General features: G+C 38.8%; 1 protein-coding gene across 6 annotated transcripts in view; it reads right to left on the bottom strand.

Moving 5' to 3' along the window:
• Positions 1-10,909, bottom strand: part of RALGPS2 (Ral GEF with PH domain and SH3 binding motif 2) — a 619,002-nt gene extending 608,093 nt beyond the window's left edge. For 4 of the 6 annotated variants that reach the window (XM_053693289.1, XM_053693287.1, XM_053693288.1 and 1 more), the window contains exon 1: positions 10,771-10,903. The gene's annotated coding sequence lies outside the window, so the exon portion shown is untranslated. Of the gene's footprint in view, positions 1-7,107; positions 7,253-10,770 lie in introns of all 6 variants that reach the window. The other 2 variants (XM_053693285.1, XM_053693284.1) reach the window with 2 other exon arrangements.
• Between the last annotated feature and the right edge of the window lie 14,636 nt (positions 10,910-25,545).

Below are 25,545 nucleotides of genomic sequence, written 5' to 3' on the forward strand. Positions count from 1 at the left end.
CCTGGGTTATTCTTGCTGATTGGTGGATAAATTCATCCACCAATAAAAAAAGTTCTGTGCAGAGTTCTGAACCAAAAAAGAAGCTTAGATGCCTTCTTTTTCAAATAAAGATAGAAAGTGAACTAAGAGAAATTGGTAATAGAAGTAAATTATAAAGTTGCTTAAAATCGCATTCTCTATCGGAATCACGAAAGAAAAAATTTGGGTTCAGTGTCCCTTTAATCAGCCACAACTTGTTGCTGGTCTCCTAAGAGAGACAGCAGGTAAGCCAATCAGCATGTCCATATTTTTTTTTATATGTTGCCCCCTTTCATGTTAATGACAAAAGTCAAAATTAAACTTTCATGATCGAGAGAGCATGCCATTTTAAACAACTTTCCAATCCACAATCTTTTTATATGCACAATTTCTGATGCACCAGCCACTACTGAGCATGTGCAAGAATTTACAGTATATATGTATATGCAGAATTTTCTTTAGCCCCACCCATAGATGCCCACAATCCCCCAGACACAGCCATGTTCTTCTGCCCACTATCTACCCATAAGTCAATGGTCCCCCTAAATCTCTGAGTCCCTATTACCTAGCAACAAATGTTGAGATATGCCAATGCTGTGATATATTTAATAAAATATTTTAAACCTTTGCTTCTTGTATTTATATGTTAGACTATATAAATACCACCCACAGAAGCCTTAAAGGCACATGAAAGTACAAAATTAAACTATTGATTGAGAACATGCAACTTTGATACTTTTAAATTGACTTCTCTAATCAAATGTTACTTTGTTCTCTTGGTATCTTCTGTAGAAAAGAATACCTAAGTAGGTTCAGGAACAGCAAAGCACTTCTGGGAGCTAGATGCTGATTGGCGGCTAAACAGTTATGCCTCTTGTCATTGGCTTACCAGATGTGTTCAGCAATTTCCCAGTAGCGCTTTGCTGCTGAAGTGGATTTTCACTGTGTATAACCTCAGTTATATGAAAGCATTAGTTCAATAACAAAATGCTCTAACATATTAAAGCATTTATTTTTGCACTTTTACATCCCTTTAAGAGATTACGGAGGGACAGCTATAAAATACAATAAATATAAATGTTCAATATGTATAGTATATATTCGCGACTAAAAGGGACATGAAACCCCAAATTCTTCTTTCATGAATCAGAGAGCATACAACTTTAAGCAACTTTCTAATTTACTCATATCAATTTTTATTCGTTTTCTTGGTATCTTTATTTGAATGAAAGCTTAGGAGCCGGACATTTTTTGTTCAGCACCTGGGTAGTGCTTGCCGATTGGTGGCTACATTTAGACATCAATCAGAAAGTGCTACCCATGTTCTGAACCAAATATTGGCCGGCTCCTAAGCTTACATTCCTGCTTTTTCAAATAAACATACCAAGGGAACTATACAAAATTGATAATAGGAGTAAATTAGAAAGTTGCTTAAAATTGCATGCTCTATCCGAATCATGGAAGTTTAATTCTGACTACACTATTCCTTTAAGGAGCAGTAATGCACTACTGGGATTTAGCTGAACACATCTATAAACCAATGACAATAGGCATATATTTGCAGTCACCAATCAGCAGCAAGCTCCTAGCTCACCTTGGTATTCTTTTCAACAAAGGATACTAAGAACAAAGCAAATTAGATAATAAAAAGTAGATTGGAAAGTTGTTTAAAATGGAATGTTCTATCTGAAGCATAAAAGAAAAATGTGGGTTTCATGTCCAAGTTCTGCATTGCAAAATATCTACAAATTCTTAAAATTTATTGTATAATTTACTATAAAGGAGTAAAAGGGGATACACAGCCTTAAATACACTTGAGCAAGTTATATGGTGTCTCACTTGCCGTGTCTAGTTAGGAACAAACTTATTCACTGATCAAAATTCATTAAGAGCTCTCCTCAACTTCACTAGTTCACGATTTTCTCAGTGTGTAGATGACTCAAAAGATTACTCATCTCTCCATTCTTCAGGGAAAAATATACTTAAAATTACATAAACATTGATATAGCCAACAAGCTTGAGGGACTTAATAGTAAACACCCTGAGATTTTTATATATTAAATGTTTAGTTGTATGTGGTGACATTTTGCAATTTATTTTCATTATTTATTTTGCCCCTTTTCATGTAATTTAGTTCTGAAAATTAAAGATTTTTTTAATTTTCCATTATGTCCCTTTAACAAAAAATTAAAAAAAACATTGCAATATACATTCATTCCATTTCTGCTTCAGAAAAGAAGGAGGGGCTTGTTCTATCATCTCCTATAGAGGCTGCAGTCTGGCACAGTTACATACTACACTTTGATTAATAACAGCAGAGGATAAACTTATTTACAGCTAAATTTAAATGGTCACACTCAAACTGATAAAATAAGCTCACTAGAGTTGTCATATTCTTTATTATTATTATTATGAGGCCCCCAAGACAGAACATGCAGTGATCTAAGATGTCATTGCAGAAAATGCATCATGTCTGCAAAAAGAACAGGACACATACAGGAACTGTTAGCACTTTTGCTTTGCAGCACTGCTCCAGATTAGACTGTTCTCTTCAAACAGAGCTTTGCTCTGGCTGCAATGTGTAAGTTTTTCTTATCACAGAGAATCCAGAACAAAGTGCTGTTTGAAGTGAACAGTCAAACATGCAGTAGCGCTGCAAAGCAGCAGTGCATTTATTGTTGAATGGCTCTCAGATTATTTCAAACCCACCCCCTAAGACATTCGTTTGAGCAATACACCTTTTTTATCACTACATTTCTATGTTATACCAAGAGAAAAGAAAACTAATTTCTTCAAGAGACATTTTACAATTTCTTTTTTTTTTTTGTCTGCAGCTAATTTGCAGTGCAATGTTCAACTACTGAGCTATATTATAAAACTTTAAAAATTTCTTTATTCTCCAGTTAACCAACACACTGCAACTGAACTAGTGCTTTTGTGTAATTGCCTAATTTAAAATTGAAGTTTATATATAAATGACATGCAGAAATAATTTCACTAAAAAAATCTCATTGCAGAAAGTGAAGAAAAGTTCTGCCTCTGGGTTCTGAGGGGGCTCTATTCACAAATACACGCACATTGTTTTACATTCTTTTAAAACTATTTTTTTTTATTTTATATATATATATATATATATATATATATATATATATATATATATATATATATATATATATATATATATAGACGTTTGCTATACAGCGCTTAAAGGGACACTCAGGTTTTATTACATTTTCATGATTCAGATACAGCATGTCATTTTAATCAACTTTCCAATTTACTTCCATTAAAAAAAAATGTGCACAATCTTATATTTACACTTTAAGTCAGTGCTTGACGAATATGTTCAAAAATTAGGAGCCAGTAAGAATATTTAGGAGCCAGACAGTTGGATTTGTATATAGATATATGGAGAATAACCCAAAAAGTTAGGAGCCAGTGGCTCCCAGGCTCCTGGGTTTGTCGAGCCCTGCATTAAGTCACCAGCTCCTACTGAGCATGTGCAAGAATTCACAGACTATACATATATGCATTTGTGATTGGCTGATTGCCATCACATGATACAGGGGGAGTGATATAGACATAACTTTGAAATTTGTTAGAAAAAAAATCTACTACTCATTTGAAATTTAGAGTAAATGCTATTGTATTGTCTTGTTATATTGCATTTGTTGATTATGCAAATCTACTGTGTGTACTTGTCCTTTAAAAAGGTATAGGAAAGTCAAAATTAAACTTGCACGATTCAGAGAGGAGTGAATTCAAAAGTGTCTTAAAATGATATGCTCTATTTTTAAATGTGCTTCGTTCTCTTGGTATCCCTGGTTGAAAAATAATATGCACATATCCTACACTAGTGGGAGCTAGTTGCTGATTGGTGCCTGCACACATTTGTCTCTTGCAATTGGTTAACTAGTTGTGTTCAGCTAGCTGCCAGTAGTACAATGCTGTTCCTTCAGCAATGGATAACAAGATAATGAAGCAAATTTGACAATAGAAGTAAATTGGAAAGTTGTTTCAAAATGTTTGTTCTATCCAAATCGTGGGGTTTCATTTCCCTTTAAAGGGGGCACTAAAATGAAAATTAAACTTTCATGGATGAGATGGAGCATGCAATTTAAAACATCACTCCAATTTATCATTTTTAAATTTGCTTTGTTGAGGAGCAATTCTAGCCTCACAAAATCTCAGGAGTGCACGTGTCTTTAGCACCCTATAGGAACAGTTTACAACATTGTAGCAATGTCTTACATTGTTGCAAAGACTGCTCCCGCAGAGTGCTAAAGATATGTGGATGGTCTATGAGCCTACCTAGGTTTCATCTTAAAAAGGATAGCAAGAGAACAAAGCCAATTTAAGCAAGGTTTCAATTTGCTATTCTCAAAAGGGACAGTCTACAATAGAATTTGTATTGTTTTAAAATATAGATAATCCCTTTATTACCCATTCCCCAGTTTTGCATAACCAACACAGTTATATTAATATACTTTTTACCTTGTATCTAAGCCTCTTCTGACAGCCCCCTGATCACATGACTTAATTATCTATTGACTTGCATTTAGTACCGTGTTGTGCTAAATCTTAAAGGGACATTAAACCATATTTTTTTCTTTCATTATTCAAATAGAGAATACCATTTAAAACAACTTTCTAATGTGCTTCTATTATCCAATTTGCTTCATTCTCTTGATATTCTTTCCTGGAAAGCATATCTAGATAGGCCCAGTAGCTGCTGGTTGGTGGCTGCACATAGATACCTCATGTGATTGGCTCACACAGGTACATTGCTATTTCTTTAGCAAAATGATATCTAAAGAATGAAGCAAATTAGATATTATAAGTAAATTGGAGTGCTGTTCAAAATTGTATTCTTTGTCTGAATCATGAAAGAAAATGTTTGGGTTTAATTTCCCTTTAAATAACCTTGGGCATTAACACAATGTAATCTATATGGCCCACAAACTAGCAGTCTCCTGTTGTGAAAAGCGAATAAAAAAAGCATGTGATTAAGTGGCTGTCTATAGTGGCTTAGAAACAGGCAGAAATTTAGAGTTTTAAATGTTATAAAAAATAATATATCAATGTTGGTTTTGCAAAGCTGGGGAATGGGTAGTAAAAGGCATTATCTATCTTTTTAAAAACCAATAACAATTTTAGTGTAGATTGTCCCTTTAAAATTGCATGCATTCTCTATCTGAATCATAAAACTTTAAATTTGACTTTACTGTACTTTTAATTGCGGATAGAAAAAAAATATATAAATATATATATTTTAATGCAATACCCCTTTAAATAAAATAAAGAGATTTGTTTTATTTTCTTAATGCGTTGTTGTAAGTGCCTAAGGAACTTGTCTCTAATCAAACAACAACCATTTCCCATCTTTATCTTGGCATTAGAACACTTGTTCTCACAGATGTTTCTGGCAGTGAAAGGGACAAAATACCAAAACTGATAATGGTGGTTGCAGTTTTTTCCACAGTGAAATTTGCAAGGCTGTAGCAGAAGATAAAGGCAACACAAGATAGGCAAATGTCTTTCTTCAACATAAATTATGTTTCCCAAATGACCCAAGACCATCTGTGCCACACTCGGCCTGTCAAAGCAGATACCAGACAGCCTCATCTGTGTAGACAGACGCCTCTCCAACTGTAAGGAGTTTAGACAAATGGTATCCTGTCAGTTCAACTCAACTAAGCATAGTAAATTTATAGGACAGGTGGTTACTCTATTTACATACATTGAAAATAAAATGAATCATATCTATCTAATATATATCTATCTCTATTATCCACAAATATATATACCCATACACATAGTATATAGTAATGTTTCTGCCCAGTCCTCAAAATCTAGCTCCAACAGTTAGTTGAAGATTCAGCACTCATTTCCCAAACAGTGAATGAGATCTGCTACATTTTATGTTAAATGTATAACACAAGAGTGGAATCAAAAAGAATTGAAACAAAAAGAATGTATTCTATATAAAACAGATTTATTGTATAAACCCTTGCCTACAATAACAAATATTTACAAAACACACAAATGTTAAAATGATTCAATGTTTTTCATAAAAGACAGTCTACTCAAAAAAAATATTATTGCTTAAAAACAGATAATGCTTTGCACAACCAACATTGTTATATTAAGATTTAGCACAACAGTACTAAAAGCAAGTCAATAGAAAAACAAAAATTCATGTGATCAGGGGGCTGTCAGAAGATGCTTAGATACAAAGTAATCACAGGAGGTAAAAAATATATTAATATAACAGTGTTGGTTATGCAAAACTGGGGAATGGGTAATAAAGGGATTATCTATCTTTTAAAACAATAAAATCGGGTGTAGAGTGTCCCTTTAACTGGTATGGACAATATTTGGGAATAAAATCCTTTATATTAGGGCCAAAACAAAATACAAGCAATAGCAAATAAAAAGTGAACAACATCTATATGGAAAGTGCTTCATTATGTAGGGGTTTAAAGATTTGAGGACTGCACAGAAATAGTTTAAAAACCAAGCACAACCAGACGCAAACAGCTTTCACTGCACCTGGCTATTTGTATCCCAGAAAAAAAAAAAATCAGAGCCTGTTCTAATTTATCAGGTAATTTTATCACCAGCCCTGTCAAGTCTGTGTGTTTAACAATCGCACTGTAACAACCCTTTAAAGAGACACTCAAGTCAAAATAAAACTTGTATGATTCAGAATGTGGTCAAGAACAAGAAAGATCACATGAAATATAGAAGTAAAAAAAAAAAAAAGTTGGCAACTTCTCAGTCACATTTCCATTATTTTGCTAAATCACTTTTACTTTAGTAATAGATGACAAGAGTAACAGCTTCTGCGCCTAACTACACACGTTGCAACAACAAAGATTGGTTACAGAGAAAATCTTGCAGATAAGTATGCAGCAACTTAATTACATTTTTAGATTGCAGAAAAATATGAATATAACGGTGACGAAAATTCTGAGTTCAAGGGATATGAAACCCAATATTTTTCTTTCATGATTTAGATAGACCATACAGTTTTACACAAGTTTCCAATTTATCTTCATTATCAAATTTGCATCATTCTTTTGGTACCTTTTGTTGAAGGAGCAGCAATGTCCTACTGGGAAGCTGAACAGATTGGTTGAACCAATGACAAGTCATATGTACAGCCACCAATCAGCAGCTAGCTTCCTGAAATGCATTCAGCCCACCTAGGTATGCTTTTCAGCAAAGGATACTAAAAAAAAGGAAGCAAATGAGATAATATAAGTAAGGTAGAAAGCTGTTTACAATTGTATGCTCTGAATCATAAAAAAACATGTTTAAGTTTCATGTCCCTTTAAAAGGGACAGTCTAGTCAGAATTAAAACTTGCATGATTCAAATAGGGCATGCAATTTTAAACAACTTTCCAATTTACTTTTATCATCAAGCTTGCTTTGTTCTATTGGTATTCTCTGCTAAAAGATAAACCTAGGTAGGCTCAAACAGATTTCTAAACGGTTAAAAACCGCCTCTGATCTCAGTGCATTTTGACAGTTGTACACAGACATTGCTTGTTCATGTGTGCCATATAGAAAACATTGTGCTCACTTCCGTGGAGTTATTTATGAGTCAGCCCTGATTGGCTACAATGCAAGTCTGTCAAAAGAACTGAAATAAGGGGGCAGTCTGCAGAGGCTTAGATACAAGGTAATCACAGAGGTAAAAAAGTGTATTTACATAACTGTGTTGGTTATGCAAAACTGGGGAAAAGGTAATAAAGGGATTATCTTTCTTTTAAACAATAAAAATTCTGGAGTAGACTGTCCCTTTAAGCTTTACAATCTGATCTCCTGTCACTTGGACTTACAAAAGAATCATATGCTCTAATATGTTAGAGTATGACCTTTTTGCATCACTGACCATAAAGTACTACATGTTCAACTGCTGCAAAAGGAATAGGCACAAAGGGGTCAAAAGCATTATTGCTCCTGAGAAAAACACAGCTGATGACTGGTGGCTACCCACAAATGCGCGCCTGATTGGCTCCTCATCTGTGTTATTCTTGTGGCTCCTCAACAGAACTTTACCTAGTAGTTTAAGCTAGCAACAGTGAAACAAAAATTACATGATCCAAAAGATCAAAATTGTCCCTTAACCCCTGTAGCTTTAGAGTGAAAGTAAAGGCAAAATTAAATGGTCAGGATTTGAAAAGAGCCTGCAATTTTAAACAAGTTTCCAATTTGCTTCTATTAGCTAACTGGTTTAATTTTCTTGGCATCCTTTGTTGAAAAGATTACCTAGGTAGATTCATCTGCAGAAATGCACTACTGGGAGCTATCTGGCGATTGGTGGCTGAACATATGTCTCTTGTCATTGGCTCACCAGATGTATCCATCTAGCTCCCAATAGTGCATTGCTGCTCCTTCAAAAAAAAAAAAAAAAATTAAAAATGTATGCTGTCTTATTCATGAAAAAGAGAGTTTGGCTTCATGCCCCTTCCCTAACCCTTTTCACACAGCAAAAAAATATATTTTAACATGTTTAACTGCTGCTCATGAACATTTCTTTGTTTTTAATTTAATACATATCTTTCTTAGAGCACTGAACTCGTCAACTTATCAGCAACTACTGTTGACATTTAATGGTCGGTACACTGACCAGCTACCAGACAGAGGTGGTGTCACAATACACAGCAAAGGTACTCACACAAAGTAAAATACAAATAACAGGTGCATCGGTGTCAATAGCAATTGTTACTGTGCTGGACATGCTGAGAGCTTACCAGCTTCTGCACAATACATCTTCACTCAAAAAAAGCAAATGCTGGCACATCACAAAGCAAGTCTGACAGTTTTTACTAGCAAATTATGTCATTATTACATATAGCATTTATATTGCACATGCTAACAGAGTACCAGCCTCCTGGAAGAATACACACATGACAGCACACTGGGTACATAATAGAAGAGTTGAGAGAGTAGTGATAATATCAATCAAAAACCACTGTGAAACAAAATACTGTACCCCTGTTGGTCACCATTTCACCCAACCTGACCACTCCATCCAAAACCTCAAAATCAACATTCTCAGAGGCAACTTCAAAAACACCATGGAAAGGAAAACCTTTGAAATGAACATGATAATGCACTTCAACTTGCTAAATTCTGGACTAAATGTGGACTCTGGTTTCTTAACCTATTATCAAAAAAATTTGTAATGTACTTTCATATACTGTAGTCAATCACATTGCATATTCCACACTCTCTATGCATAGGTACGCAGGTAATATATGTCCACACTTTTGTCATTATTATTCCCCTTTTTTGACTATCTTATATCCCCCTGTTGATATATAACTTTATGTCAGTATATGCTTTGTGTATAACCATATATTTCCCATGTCTGTTATCCTTTACTGACAGTCTGCCTCCTAAACCCCCATCATGATTTTTACGACACCCCCTCCTCCCCCTGCATTCAGACCTCTATTACTTTTTAGCCATCCTATGTTTTAAGATATAATCTGTAAATTCCATCAAATTGGTCAATATTGCTTCAGACTTGAAAAAGGAAGACATTCTTCAGAAAGCTTGTCATATTCTAAAATGTATAGTTAGTCCAATAAAGTATTATTGCTCAATGCAATACTCTTAGTATTTTGATATAGATATATATATATATATATATATATATATATATATATATATATATACACATATATACATACACATATATACACACACACACACACACACATAAACACACAATACATTATAGAAGAGGTGAGAAAATCTTTTATAAAAATGTAAAACTCATTTTGATAGCACATTATGTTAAAGTTTTAGAACAGTCCAGGGATATGATCATCTAATATGCTTTACTGTAGTCAGTTAGCAACATAGTAAAAAAAAAAAATGCCAGGCAGAGATGGCAAAATATCACAGACCTATTTTATACCCATAATACACACATGGCAAGGCTATCATAGGATTAGTTATGTTCTGAGTGCTGCACTGCAGATTCTCTATATTAAAGAGTTAAACATGTTAATAGTCTTGCAATGCCCTAGTAAACAATATACCAAGCACTATATAGTGAGTATATGAAGATGTCACCAGGCAGAAATGGTAAAAAAGCACAAATTAATGCACACATGACAGGATTACAAGAAAACAGTTATAGATTCTGTAAATGCACATCATTAAGTATTTTAATGTCCATTTAAACCGATATTTATTGCATTATAAGGCCCTAGTTAACAAGGTAGCAACCACTGCACTTCATACAAATAAAAGATAAACAACCTGCCAGATACAGAAGGTAAAATACAACAAAGTTATACACACAAGAAGTTACCATAGAGTAGTTATGTCCTGGGATGCTGCACTACTGATACTATATGTGAAGAGAGTTATACATTGCTTATAGTAGCACTGTAATGCCCTGATAAAGTACCAACCACTGTTCTGCTCTACACAGTACTGTAGTGAGTATATGGAGAAGTCAGCAAACAGAGATGGTAAAGCAGCACAAAGCAATGGCAGGATTACAGCAGCACAGTGATGGTCTGGGAGCACTTCCCTGCAGACCGTGTATAAGATAAAGGTTCCTAAGCTGCCTAGTGAGGAGGTACGTGCGTGTGTGCATCAGCTCCCACACTGTGGAGCCCATTGACTCGCCTCTCACAACCAGGGAGCGGCCCCGGGTACCAGTCATTCCCTTAACTCACTCAGCGCCACCCCAACACTTCAGCCACTGTTTAGTGACTTACCTGGCCACAGGAGGCTGCCGTCCTCGGTATATAACAACAACGCTCCCCACAGCTCTGGCCCGTGATCCTGGCTGCTTGACTTCTCTCTCATTCAGACGCCGGCACTGAGGGGGGCCGTGCGCGTCCCCGACTCGCTGCTGCTAGTACCCAGCAAAAAAAGATGGGCGGGGCTTACAAGAAAGCTCTCCATAATCGTGACTGGCAGAGGCGTGCGCGCTTCCGGGGATCAGGCATATGGTGGGAGGCGGTGATACGCCTCGATGGGCGTGGCTAATCTATAGTGTAAATAAAATAAGTCGCACTACACCGCATTGCAACAGGTGCTGCTGCTGCATTTGTTCCTCTTACCCTACAGTGCTCTTACCCTGTAGCTGCCTTCAGCGTTAAACAATGCTAGTTATACGTACAGTGAATACAGTAGCTGGCAATGGAAGATAGTGTGACACACGATTTTGGAAATATTGTGGCTTCACCAGAATTTGGCAACCAAGTTTACGTTTAATTAAATTTATTTATTTTATGTAAAATATTACTGTAGTCAAGCTATCAGACAGTTATAAAACAGTAGTCAAGCTATCAGACACGTATTTGTTAGCACTATCTTACATATATGCTAATAAGAAATGTTTTAATGAATACAACAAGCATTTTTCTTATAAATGTCACTCAAATTTTAAAAAAATTTCATTTTCCAGCATTTCTCTAAGCATTAAAAACAAATTCCCCATTGTGCCACTAAATGTTAACTGCAGTTATCTCACCCAGTGACCCCTCTACGATATCACAAAGTATAGAGATTTTTTACTGTAGAATTTTAAAAATATTGGGCCCCAAATGTCCATCAAATTGCAAAAATATGCACTTTCCAGCAATTTCACTTAGGGATAATAACAAAATTCCCCATTGTGCCACTAAATGTTCACTGCAGTTATCTCACTCAATGACCCCTCTACAATATCAAAAACTGTGGGGACTTTTTTCTGTGGAATTTTAAAAATATTGGGCCCCAAATGTCCCTCACATTGCAAAAATATGCACATTCAAACAATTTCACTTGGGGATAAAACCCAAATCTCCCATTGTGCCACTAAATTTTCACCAAAGCTATCTCACACAATGACCCTCTACAATATCACAAAGTATGGGGACTTTTTACTGTGGAATTTTAAAAATATTGGGCGCCAAATGTCCATCAAATTGCAAAAATAGGCACTTTCCAGCAATTTCACTTATGGATAATAAAAAAATTCCCCATTGTACCACTAAATTTTCACTGCAGCCATCTCGCACAATGACCCCACTACGATATCACAAAGTATGGGGACTTTTTACTGCAGAATTTTAAAAATATTGGGCCCCAAATGTCCATCAAATTGCAAAAATAGGCACTTTCCAGCAATTTCACTTAGGGATAATACAAAAATTCCCCATTGTGCCACTAAATTTTCACTGCAGCTATCTCACACAGTGACCCCACTACGATATCACAAAGTATGGGGACTTTTTACTGTGGAATTTTAAAGATATTGGGCCCAAATGTCTCAAATTGCAAAAATAGGCACTTTTCAGCAATTTCACTTTGGGATAAAAACAAAATCTCCCATAGTGCCACTACATTTTCACCAGTTATCTCATACAATGACCCCTCTACGATATCACAAAGTATGGGCACTTTTTACTGTGGAATTTGAAAAATATTGGGCCCCAAATGTCCCTCACATTGCAAAAATAGGCACATTCAAACAATTTCACTTGGAGATAAAAACAAAATCTCCCATTGTGCCACTAAATATTCCCCACAGCTATCTCACACAATGACCCTCTACAATATCTCAAAGTATGGGGACTTTTTACTGTGGAATTTTAAAAATATTGGGCCCCAAATGTCACTCAAATTGCAAAATAGGCACTTCCAGCAATTTCACTAAGTAATAAAATCAAAATCTCCCATTTTGCCACTAAATATTCAATGCAGCTATCTTACACAATGACCCCTCTACAATATCACAAAGTATGGGTACTTTTTACTTTGTAATTTTAAAAATATTAGTCCCCAAATGTCCCTCAAATTGCAAAAATAGGCACTTTACAACAATTTTACTTGGGGATAAAAACAAAATCTCCCATTGTGCCATTAAATTTTAACCACAGCTGTCTCACACAATGACCCCTCTTTAGTGGCACATTGGGGGATTTCGCTTTTATTCATACGTGAAATTTTTGTAAAGTGCCTATCTCCATCTTAATATGAGGAGAGTGCACAGCTTCATTCCTTAGCTGTGGGAAATACAGAACCTGGCCACCAGGAGGAGGCAAAGACACCCCATCTAAAGGCTTAAATACCTCCCCCAGGTCCCTCATCCCCCAGTCATTCTTTGCCTTTCATCACAGGAGGATGGCAGAGAAGTGTTGTAAAATTCGGAGTAGTCTCTTATGGAGGGTAGTACTCTTCGCTATGGGACTGGAGATTTAAGTAGTCTTGTCAGCCTCTCAGTGAGAGCATTGACGAAAGTTAGGGTCTGGAGATGCAGGGAGAGTCTTTCTATGAAACCATCCAGACTCGTATTAACAACTCCTAAGCAATTAGTGTAGACAAGTTTCACTGCCTGCTTTTATCACTCAAGTTCATGTCAGGTGCGATGCAACAGACTGTCAAACTTGAAAGGCTGTGCTCTGTTCCACGGCGATGATTCCTGTAAGATTGTTTCATTTTATCTCATTTGATATCGTAGGAAGACAGCGTCACAGTGTGACTCCTTTATCTGTATAGAATCAATTGTGAATATCTCCAGAAGGAGATAATTGAACAGGGGGAATTTTTGCACGATTGCTTTATTATGTTTTATGCTGCGACATGTGTGAGATGAGGCTCTGGCAGATGTGGGAACATTCAGGTTTTACTTTCATTTTGGGAGAACTGCGCAGCCTGTTAATTTGGAGCACTTCTCTTCCTGCAGCAGGGGCGGTCCTGCATGGCACTCCATGTGACCGGCTGTGGCCTCATTATCTTCCTCTTTCCTGACCGTGCGGTTTACAGGAGACAAAGCGGTTTCTCTGTGGGGCCTGAATCATAGGAGGTGGTGAGTGCCCCGGCCATTGGGGGTATAAAGGTGCCATTTCTCTTTTTCTATTGTCCGTATTAAAAGTGCAAGCTATGGAGGACTCTGATGCGTTAGAGGGTACTCCCTCTTTACCTAAGTCTAATACCTGTTTTTATTGTGCGGAGGCTACGGTATACCCGCATGCTCAATTATGTTCCACATGCCTCGATAAGGTAGTTATATCTAAAAAGACAAAGATGTTTAGTAACCACTGAGCAATCCACCTCTGAGGGGTCTCTGCCCCGTGAGGTGTGTTCCCTGCAATCATCTCCTATTACACATGCAGCTCCCCATAGCACTACTAATCCTCCTTTGGGAAGGGCCCTCCTACCGCCAGACTTTAATGAATAGTTGCAAACGGCAGTGTCTGCAGCCTTCAGTGCTTTACCTCGCCCTGCTAAGCGCAAGCAAAAGGTTAAATATTGCTATCCTTCCCAGGGGTCATTTATCAACTTGTTGGATTTATCTGATACTAGATTATCCACGTAAGACAACGCCTCTGATACTTCAGAGGAGGCTCTTTCTGGGTCGGAATCGGCTGCCTCTAGGCCTCCGGCTGCAGAGGAACCAGACTTTAGATTTAGGATCGAGCACTTACGCTTTCTGTTAAAGGAAGTGTTGGCTACGTTAGAGGTTCTGGAACCAAAATTACCTGAGGAACCTTCTATTCCTAAGCTTGATAAGGTTTATGAGGACAGGGTGGTGCCACAGACTTTTCCGGTTCCCGTAAAGATGGCAAATATTATTAAGAATGACTGGGAGAGACTTTGATTTTCTTTTTCCCCTTCTTCCTTCAGAAATTGTTCCCAGTTCCTGACTTGTGGGGGTCTATCTCTAAGGTGGATGGAGCTATCTCCACGCTGGCTAAGTGCACCACTATCCCGCTTGAATATAGTTCGTTGTTAAGGAACCAATGGATAAAAAAACTGGAAACTCTGTTAAGAAAGATGTTTCAGCACACAGGTAATTTATTTCAGCCTGCAGCGGCAGTTGCTGCGGTGACTGGATCCGCTACCTATTGGTGTGACTCTTTGTCAGAGATGATCGAGGTGGAAACTCCCCTCAATGAAATCCAGGAAAGAATTATGGCCTTGAGGGTAGCTAATTCTGTGATGCAAACATGCAGATTATTTGCTTGAATGCTAAGACATCAGGCTTTTCTGTTCTTGCCCGTAGGGCTCTGTGGCTGAAGTCTTGGTCTGCTGACATGACTTCAAAATCTAGATTGCTTACCATTCCGTTCAAGGGGAAGATTTTTTTCGGTCCAGGCCTGGACTCTATCATATCCATGGTCACTGGGGGCAAGGGTGCCTTTCTACCACAGGATAAGAAGAATAAGCCTAAAGCACAGGGTCCAAATTTTTGTCCCTTTTGTTCGGATAAATCCCAACGTCAGCAGCCCTCCACGAAGCCTGATCAGTCCAAGGGAACTTGAAACCATCTCAATCTTGGAATAAATTCAAGGAGAACAAGAAGCCCGCCGCGACAAAATCGTCATGAAGGGGCGGCCCCCGATCCGTCACTGGATCGTATTGGGGCAGACTATCTCTTTTTGTGGAGGCTTGGCTGAGAGACGTGCAAGACCCTTGGGTTCTGGAGGTCATTGCTCAGGGTTACAGGATAGGTTTCAAATCTCATCCAACCAGGGACAGATTCCTCTTATCAAACCTGTCTTCAAGGCCAGAAAAACAAGATGCTTTTCTAGGGTGCGTGAGGAATCTCTCCTCCCTAGGGGTAATTGTGCCAGTACCTCTAGCAGAGAGAGGTCTGGGGTATTACTCAAAACTTTTTGTAGTCCCAAAGAAGAAGGGTACGTTTTGCCTGATTCTAGACCTAAAGTGTTTAAACAAGTTTCTGTTGGTCCCATCGTTCAAGATGGAGACGATAAGGTCTATCCTGCCCTTAGTTCAAGAGGGACAGTTCATGACTACGATAGACTTGAAGGATGCTTACCTTCATGTGCCAATACACAAGGAGCACTTCAAGTTCTTAAGATTCACTTATATGGATCAACACTTCCAGTTTGTTGCTCTTCCCTTTGGTCTAGCTACTGCCCCAAGAGTATTTACGAAAGTTCTGTGGGCCCTACTTGCATTGGCGAGATCCAAAGGTATTGCAGTAACGCCGTATTTGGACGACATCCTGATCCAGGCTCCGTCCTGCCGGCTGGCAGAAGACCATTCAAGAGCTCTTCTACTTCTTCTTCAATCTCATGGATGGAAGATAAACTTAGGAAAGAGTTCTCTGGTTCCCAGTACCAGAGTGGAGTTCCTGGGCACGATAATAGATTCCATATCTATGAAGATATTTAGGAAGGATCAGGTAGGGATTGGAGGGTGGGTGGTGTCACGTGGGAAATCTCAGACCTCTTCAGTTGTGCATGCTGAGGCAATGGAACGGAGATCACTCAGATCTATCCCAACAGATTTCTCTGGACAACCGGTCGAGAGAATCGCTCTCTTGGTGGCTCTGTCCAGATCGCCTGTCCCAGGGGACATCCTTCTTGAGACCATCCTGGGAGATTGTGACTACGGACGCAAGTCTATCGGGATGGGGAGCTATTTGGGGCGCCAGGAAGGCCCAGGGCTGGTGGTCTCGAGAGGAATCTCTGCTCCCGATCAACATTTTGGAGCTTCGATCGATCTTCAAAGCTCTGAGGAATTGGTCTCTTCTGGGTTCATCCCGGTTATTCCAATCGGACAACATTACCTCGTGGCTTACATCAACCATCAGGGAGGAACGAGAAGTTCCCTAGCCATGAGGGAAGTATCTCGGATCCTGGAATGGGCAGAGGCCCACAACTGCTCGCTATCAACGATCCACATTCCAGGTGTGGACAAGTGGGAAGCGAACTTTCTTAGCAGACAATTGTTTCATCCGGGGGAATGGTTTCTCCATCACGTGGTGTTTGCAGAGATTTGCAACAGATGGGGGACGCCGGAGATAGATGTCATGATGTCCAGACTCAATTCCAAGCTACCCAGATATGGGTCGCAGTCCAGGGATCCACAGGCAGAATTTATAGATGCCTTAGCAGTGCCCTGGGGGTTCAACCTAGTTTACATATTTCCACCGTTACCACTCCTACCTCGGGTAGTGGCCCACATCAAGCAGGAGCAAGCTTCGACTATTCTAATTGCTCCGTCGTAGCTGTGAAGTATGTGGTTTGCGGACCTGGTGGGGAGGTCATCATCTCCTCCATGGAGGTTACCTTGTTGCAAAGATCTGCTGAAACAGAGTCCCTTTGTTCATCAAAATCTAGATTCTCTGAGGCTGAATGCGTGGAGATTGAATGCTTAGTCCTAGCCAAGAGAGGTGTTTCAGAGAGAGTGATTCAAGCCAGAAAACCGGTCACCCGTCACATTCAGTCTTTTGTTCAGGCCCTGTCCAGAATCAGGCCTGTGTTTAGACATTCCGCTCCTCCTTGGAGTTTACATTTGGTTCTTAAGTTTTTGCAGAGGGCTCCATGCACTCGGTTGACATTAAATTATTGTCTTGCAAGGTTCTTTTTCTACTGGCTATTGCTTCGGCATGCAGAGTCTCTGAAATGAAAGCCTTGCAATGTGAGCTTCCTTACCTAGTTTTTCACACTGATAAGGCACACTGATAAGGCTGTTCTTCGCACTGGTTTGGGTTTTCTCCCTAAGGTTGTGTCTGATCGCAACATCAATCAGGAGATCGTGGTTCCTTCTTTGTGTCCTAATCCTTCTTCTTCGAAGGAATGATTACTTCATAATCTGGATGTTGTTTGGGTTTTGAAGTTTTATCTAAAGGCCACAAAGGATTTTAGGCAGACTTCGGCATTGTTTGTTGTCTATTCTGGGAAGCGTAGAGGGCAGAAGGCTTCTTCCCCTTCCCTATCTTTTGGTTGAGGAGAATTATCCGTTGAGCATTATCCGTTTTGCATATGAGACTGCGGGACATAAGCCTCCTCAGAGGATTACGGCTCATTCAACTAGAGCTGTGGCTTCTTAAAAAATGAGGCCTCTATGGAGCAGATTTGTAGGGCGGCTATGGTCCTTCTTACATATGGCTAGATTACGAGTTGTGTGTTAGGCTTAAAAAGCAGCGTTAGCCAGTCCTAATGCTGCTTTTTAACGCCCGCTGGTATTACGAGTCTTGCAGGTACAGGTGTACCGCTCACTTTTTTGGCCAGACTTGGAAATACCACAAATCCACATACATAAACTGCGTATCCTCTTTTTTCAATGGGACTTGCATAGCGCCGGTATTACGAGTCTGACAAAAAGTGAGCGGTAGACCCTCTCCTATCAAGACTGGTACCGCATTTTAAAGTCAGTAGTTAAGAGTTTTACACTACAATGCCGTAGCATAAAACTCTTAACTTAAGTGCTAAAAAGTACACTAACACCCATATACTACCTATTAACCCCTAAACCGAGGCCCTCCTGCATCGCAAACACTAAAAATATTTTTTAACCCCTAATCTGCCGAACCGGACATCGCCGCCACTATAATAAATATATTAACCCCTAAACCGCCGCACTCCTGCATCGCAAACACTAGTTAAATATTATTAACCCCTAATCTGCCGTCCCTAACATCGCCGCCACTATATTAAAGTTATTAACCCCTAAATCTAAGTCTAACCCTAACACCCCCTAACTTAAATATAATTTAAATAAATCTAAAGAAATATAACTATCATCAACTAAATTATTCCTATTTAATACTAAATACCTATAAAATAAACCCTAAGCTAGCTACACTATAACTAATAGTTACATTGTATCTAGCTTAGGGTTTATTTTTATTTTACAGGCAACTTTGTATTTATTTTAACTAGGTAGAATAGTTATTAAATAGTTATTAACTATTTAATAACTACCTAGTTAAAATAAATACAAAAGTACCTTAAAATAAAACCTAACCTAAGTTACAATTACACCTAACACTACACTATAATTAAATTAATTCCCTAAATTAAATACAATTAAATAAAATTATCTAAAGTACAAAAAAAACACACTAAATTACAGAAAATAATAAACAAATGACAAGATTTTTAAACTAATTACACCTAATCTAATCCCCCTAACAAAATAAAAAAGCCCCCCAAAATAAAAAAGCCCTACCCTACACTAAATTACAAATATCCCTTAAAAGGGCCTTTTGCAGGGCATTGCCCCAAAGTAATCAGCTCTTTTACCTGTAAAAAAAATTACAAATCCCCCCCCCAACATTAAAACCCACCAACCACACAACCAACCCTACTCTAAAACCCACCCAATACCCCCTTAAAAAAACCTAACACTAACCCCTTGAAGATCACCTTACTGGGAGACGTCTTCATCCAACCGGGCCGAAGTCCTCAACGAAGCCGGGAGAAGTCTTCATCCAAGCCGGACGAAGTGGTCCTCCAGACGGGCAGAAGTCTTCATCCAGACGGCATCTTCTATCTTCATCCATCCGGCGCGGAGCGGGTCCAGCTTCAAGACATCCGATGCGGAGCATCCTCTTCTTTCCACGGCGACTGAAGAATGAAGGTACCTTTATGTGACGTCATCCAAGATGGCTTCTAATAGAATTCTATCAGCCAATCGCAATTAAGGTAGAAAAAATCCTATTGGCTGATGCAATCAGCCAATAGGATTGAGCTGGCATTCTATTGGCTGATTGGAACAGCCAAAAGAATGCCAGCTCAATAGTATTGGCTGATTTCCTACCTAGAATTCTATCAGCCAATCGGAATTGAAGGGACGCCATCTTGGATGACGTCACTTAAAGGAACCTTCATTCTTTAGTCGCCATGGAAAGAAGAGGATGCTCCGCGTTGGATGTCTTGAAGATGGACCCGCTCCGCGCCGGATGGATGACGATAGAAGATGCCGTCTGGATGAAGACTTCTGCCCGTCTGGAGGACCACTTCTGCTGGATTCGTTGAGGACTTCGGCCCGGTTGGATGAAGACTTCTCCCGGTAAGGTGATCTTCAAGGGGTTAGTGTTAATTTTTTTAAGGGGGTATTGGGTGGGTTTTAGAGTAGGGTTGGTTGTGTGGGTGGTGGGTTTTAATGTTGGGGGGGATTTGTAATTTTTTTTTACAGGTAAAAGAGCTGCTAACTTTGGGGCAATGCCCCGCAAAAGGTCCTTTTAAGGGCTATTTGTAATTTAGTGTAGGGTAGGGCTTTTTCTATTTTGGGGGGGCTTTTTTATTTTGTTAGGGGGATTAGATTAGGTGTAATTAGTTTAAAAATCTTGTAATTTGTTTATTATTTTCTGTAATTTAGTGGGGGGGTTTGTACTTTAGCTAATTTTATTTAATTGTATTTAATTTAGGGAATTAATTTAATTATAGTGTAGTGTTAGGTGTTAGTGTAATTTAGGTTAGGTTTTATTTTAAAGGTAAATTTGTATTTATTTTAGCTAGGTAGTTATTAAATAGTTAATACCTATTTAATAACTATTCTACCTAGTTAAAATGAATATAAACTTGCCTGTAAAATAAAAATAAACCCTAAGCTAGATACAATGTAACTATTAGTTATATTGTAGCTATCTTAGGGTTTATTTTATAGGTAAGTATTTACTTTTAAATAGGAATTATTTAGGTAATTATAGTAATTTTATTTAGATTTATTTAAATTATATTTAAGTTAGGGGGGGTTAGGGTTAGACTTAGGTTAGGGGTTAATATGTTTATTATAGTGGCGGCAACATTGGGGACAGCAGATTAGGGGTTAATAAATATAATGTAGGTGGCGGCGATGTTGGGGGCAGCAGATTAGGGGTTTATAAGTATAATGTAGGTGTCGACGGTGTCCGGAGCGGCAGATTAGGGGTTAATAATATATTGTAGGTGTCGGCGATGTCGGGGGCGGCAGATTAGGGGTTAATAAGTGTAAGATTAGGGTGTTTAGACTCAGGGTTCATGTTAGGGTGTTAGGTGTAGACATATATTTTATTTCCCCATAGGAATCAATGGGGCTGCGTTAGGAGCTAAACGCTGCTTTTTTGCAGGTGTTAGACTTTTTTTCAGCCTGCTCTCCCCGCTGATTCCTATGGGGAAATCGTGCACAAGCACGTTACACCAGCTCACCGTTGACTTAAGCAGCTCTGGTATTGGAGTGAGATGTGGAGCAAATTTTGCTCAACGCTCACCTCTTGTCTTTTAACGCCGGGTTTGTAAAAACTCGTTATACCAACGCTGTCTGTAAGTGAGCGGTGAGCATAAACTGCTCGTTAGCACCGCACCCCTCATAACGCATAACTCGTAATCCAGCCAATAATTTTTAAAAGTTTTACAAATTTGATGTTTTTGCTTCGGCTGTAGCAGCTTTTGGGAGAAAGGTTTTGCAGGCTGTGGTGCCCTCAGAATAGGGTCCGCCTCTCTTTTACCCTCCCGTTTTCATTCAGTGTCCTCTAGAGCTTGGATATATGCTTCCCACAAATAAGGAATGAAGCCATGGACTCTCCTCATATTAAGATGGAAAACATAAATTATGCATACCTGATAATTCCATTTCCATCTGTATGAGGAGAGTCCACGTCCCCCGCACGTTTTCTTCGTTGGGTGGACCTAAATTTTTTGTTTATTCTTCTGACACCATTTATACCCTGATATTTCTCCTACTGTTCCTTCTTCCCACAGCAGAATGACTGGGGGATGAGGGACGTGGTGGAGGGATTTAAGCCTAGTGGCACAATGGGAGATTCTGGTTTTATCCCCAAGTGAAATTGTTCGAATGTGCCTATTTTTGCAATTTGAGTGATATTTGGGCCCAATATTTTTAAAACTCCGCAGTAAAAAGTCCCCATACTTTGTGATATCGTAGAGGGGTCGTTGTGTGAGATAGCTGTGGTGAAAATTTAGTGCCACAATGGAAGATTTTGTTTTTATCCCCAAGTAAAATTGTTTGAATGTGCATATTTTTGCAATTTGAGGGACATTTTGGGCTCAATATTTTTAAAATTCCACAGTAAAAAATCTCCATACTTTGTGATATCGTAGAGGGGTCACTGGGTGAGATAACTGCAGTGAACATTTAGTGGCACAATGGGGAATTTTATTTTTAACGCTTAGAGAAATGCTGGAAAATGACAATTTTTTTAAATTTGAGTGACATAACAAAAATGTTTGTTGTATTCATTAAACCATTTCTTATTAGCATATATGTATGGTACAGACTTTAATAGTCTTAAGAAAGTGCTAAAAAATAAGTGTCCGATAGCTTGACTACTGTTTTATAACTGTCTGATAGCTCCAAAACAGTGTCTGATAGCATGACTTGGATTTTTCAACTGTCTGATAGCTTGACTCCAGTAAAATATGTGTGTAGTAAAACAAATATTTGCAGTATAACTACATTATTTATTTTGTCCCCTTTCTCTGTAATTTAACTTTGAAATTTTCAAGTTGCCCTAGGTTTCTATAAGGTAATGTGTTCTGACAGGGCCACCCATGGGGCCCCTCAGCTTAGTCCCCTTATTGCCCTCCCTCAGTATGCCTGGCCCCCTCTATGGCTTACCCCCTGGGTTGCCACCTTCAATACAGAAAAATAAGGGACGCCTGCCTCAGCAGGGGCCACACCCCACACGATGACCACAGACCCGATGATGATGTGCCAAGCTTACCCAATGAGAACCCCTTAAAGTATACATTGAGAACTTGCTTTTTCCCATAGGATGCACATGCAGCAAGACATTGTGCCACCCTAAAGCTCTTTATATTTCTGTTTTGTCTGGGGGCCACAACACGTATAACACACATTCTTAGTTCTGCTTTTTTCTTGGGGCCACAATAATGTGGAGAAGGCCACATGAAGCCCATGGCCACCATTCGGTCATCCATGGTGTACAGGACAGTTGGACTTATGAGCTTAACGTGGACAGTAAACACCTTATAATTACAAGGCTTTTCTGTTGTGTTACTATAGAATAACATAGCCATGTCTAAAAGTTGTTTTTTTTACATACAAATTAACATCCTTTTTACTGCAGTTGTTTTTCAATAGCCAAACTCCACCCACTATTTTCCTTTGGAGAAGCCAATCTGGGATTTAGTCTGCAGAGATCAAGGCTAGCCACTGTCATAATATTAGTATAACATTGTTCAGTAGTTAAATACAATAAGGCACATCTATGTAGCAGAGTTAGCCATGAGGTCAGCAGGGTGGAGTTCAAGTTTTAAAAATTAGAAACTCCTCAATTTGCAGAGCTAAATTGTATGAAAAGGGCACAAAATAAATAACGAAAGTATATTGCAAAATGGTTTAGTATACATAAATGTTCTGTATTAGAATCTCAAAGTATTTGCTGTCACTTTAAATTTTACAGGGGTACAAGGTAAAAACAATGAGTAGTGGGAACTGATAAATATTAGGTGGGTAGTGTATATACACGTGCATATATGTGTTTCTCTTTCATATATGTAAATGTGAATACAAACATATTTGATAGAAAAGACTGAGTTAAACATTTTATGCTAATAATATATATATATATATATATATATATATATATACTGTATATACATTATCTCACAAAAGTGAGTACACCCCTCACATTTTTGTAAATATTTTATTATATCTTTTCATGTGACAACACTGAATAAATGACACTTTGCTACAATGTAAAGTAGTGAGTGTACAGCCTGTATAACTGCAAATTTTCTGTCCCCTCAAAATAACTCAACACACAGCCATTAATGTCTAAACCGTTGGCAACAAAAGTGAGTACACCCCCTAAGTAAAAATTGGGCCCAATTATCCATTTTCCCTCCCCAGTGTCATGCAACTCGTTAGTGTTACAAGGTTTCAGGTGTGAATGGGGAGACGGTGTGTTAAATTTGCTGTTATCGCTCTCACACTCTCTCATACTGGTCACTGAAAGTTTAACATGGGACCTCATGGCAAAGAAATCTGTGAGGATCTGAAAAAAAGAATTGTTGCTCTACATAAAGATGGCCTAGGCTATAAGAAGATTGCCAAGACCCTAAAACTGAGCTGCAGCACGGGGGGGGGGGGGGGGGCAAGACCATACAGCGGTTTCACAGGACAGGTTCCACTCAGAACAGGCCTTGCCATGGTCGACCAAAGAAGTTGAGTGCACATGCTCAGCATCATATCCAGAGGTTGTCTTTGGGAAATAAACGTATGAGTGCTGTCAGCATTGCTGCAGAGGTTGAAGGGGTTGGGGGTCAGCCTGTCAGTGCTCAGACCATACGCCGCACACTGCATCAAATTGGTCTGCATGGCTATCGTCCCAGAAGGAAGCCTCTTCTAAAGATTATGCACAAGAAAGCCCGCAAACAGTTTTCTGAAGACAAGCAGATTAAGGACATGGATTACTGGAACCATGTCCTGTGGTCCGATGAGACCAAGATAAACTTATTTGGTTCAGATGGTGTCAAGCGTTTGTGGCGGCAACCAGGTGAGGAGAACAAAGACAAGTGTGTCTTGCAGACAGTCAAGTATGGTGGTGGGAGTGTCATGATCTGGGCCTGCATGAGTGCTGCCGGCACTGGGGAGCTACAGTTCATTGGGGGAACCATGAATGTCAATATGTACTGTGACATACTGAAGCAGAGCTTCAGAGACTGGGCTGCAGGGCAGTATTCCAACATGATAACGACCCCAAACACACCTCCAAGACGACCACTGCCTTGCTAAAGAAGCTGAGGGTAAAGGTGATGGACTGGCCAAGCATGTCTCCAGACCTAAACCCTACTGAGCATCTGTGGGGCACCCTCAAATGGAAGGTGGGGGACTAACATCCACCAGCTCCGTGATGTTGTCATGGAGGAGTGGAAGAGGACTCCAGTGGCAACCTGTGAAGCTCTGGTGAACTCCATGCCCAAGAGGGTTAAGGCAGTGCTGGAAAATAATGTTGGTCACACAAAATATTGACACTTTGGGCCCATTTTGGACATTTCCCCTTAGGGGTGTACTCACTTTTGTTGCCAACAGTTTAGACATTAATGGCTGTGTGTTGAGTTATTTTGAGGGGACAGTAAATTTAAACTGTTATATAGGCTGTACACTGAGCACTTTACATTGTAGCAAAGTGTCATTCCTTCAGTGTTGTCACATGAAAAATGTAAGGGGTGTACTCACTTTTGTGAGATACTCTATATATATATATATATATATATATCAATTAAAATTATGGGGAGGCGAAAAGTGAGTTTAAAATCCTCCACTAAATACAAAATATAGAGAAAATAACTCATTGTGTAAACCATTTACAAATCTAAACAAGTCAGAAGACTTGCATTAAACCCAGAAACTCTCTGACTACACTGTTTCCAATGCAGCAAAGGAATCTGGGTAAGATATGCAAATGAGGTTCACAATGACTCACCTTTTTACTTTTAGCCTGCTTTTTAAGACAGACTTCCCTTTATGCCATAGCACTGCTGCATTACACAGCTTTAATGCTTAGCTAGGGTTAGTACAGTGATTTAGACCAATCCCAGGATAGCTGTTTCGTGGTTATTGCCACTCATCAGCTGGGAGTAGGTTAACTCACTGCTTGGAAAAATTCATTTCTGGGGGAAATTCAACAACAATTAAAATTATGGGGAGGCGAAAAGTGAGTTTAAAATCCTCCACTAAATACAAAATATAGAGAAAATAACTCATTGTGTAAACCATTTACAAATCTAAACAAGTCAGAAGACTTGCATTAAACCGAGAAACTCTCTGACTACACTGTT

The sequence above is a fragment of the Bombina bombina genome, chromosome 10 (assembly GCF_027579735.1).
Source record: "Bombina bombina isolate aBomBom1 chromosome 10, aBomBom1.pri, whole genome shotgun sequence".
Taxonomy (NCBI): Eukaryota; Metazoa; Chordata; class Amphibia; order Anura; family Bombinatoridae; genus Bombina; species Bombina bombina.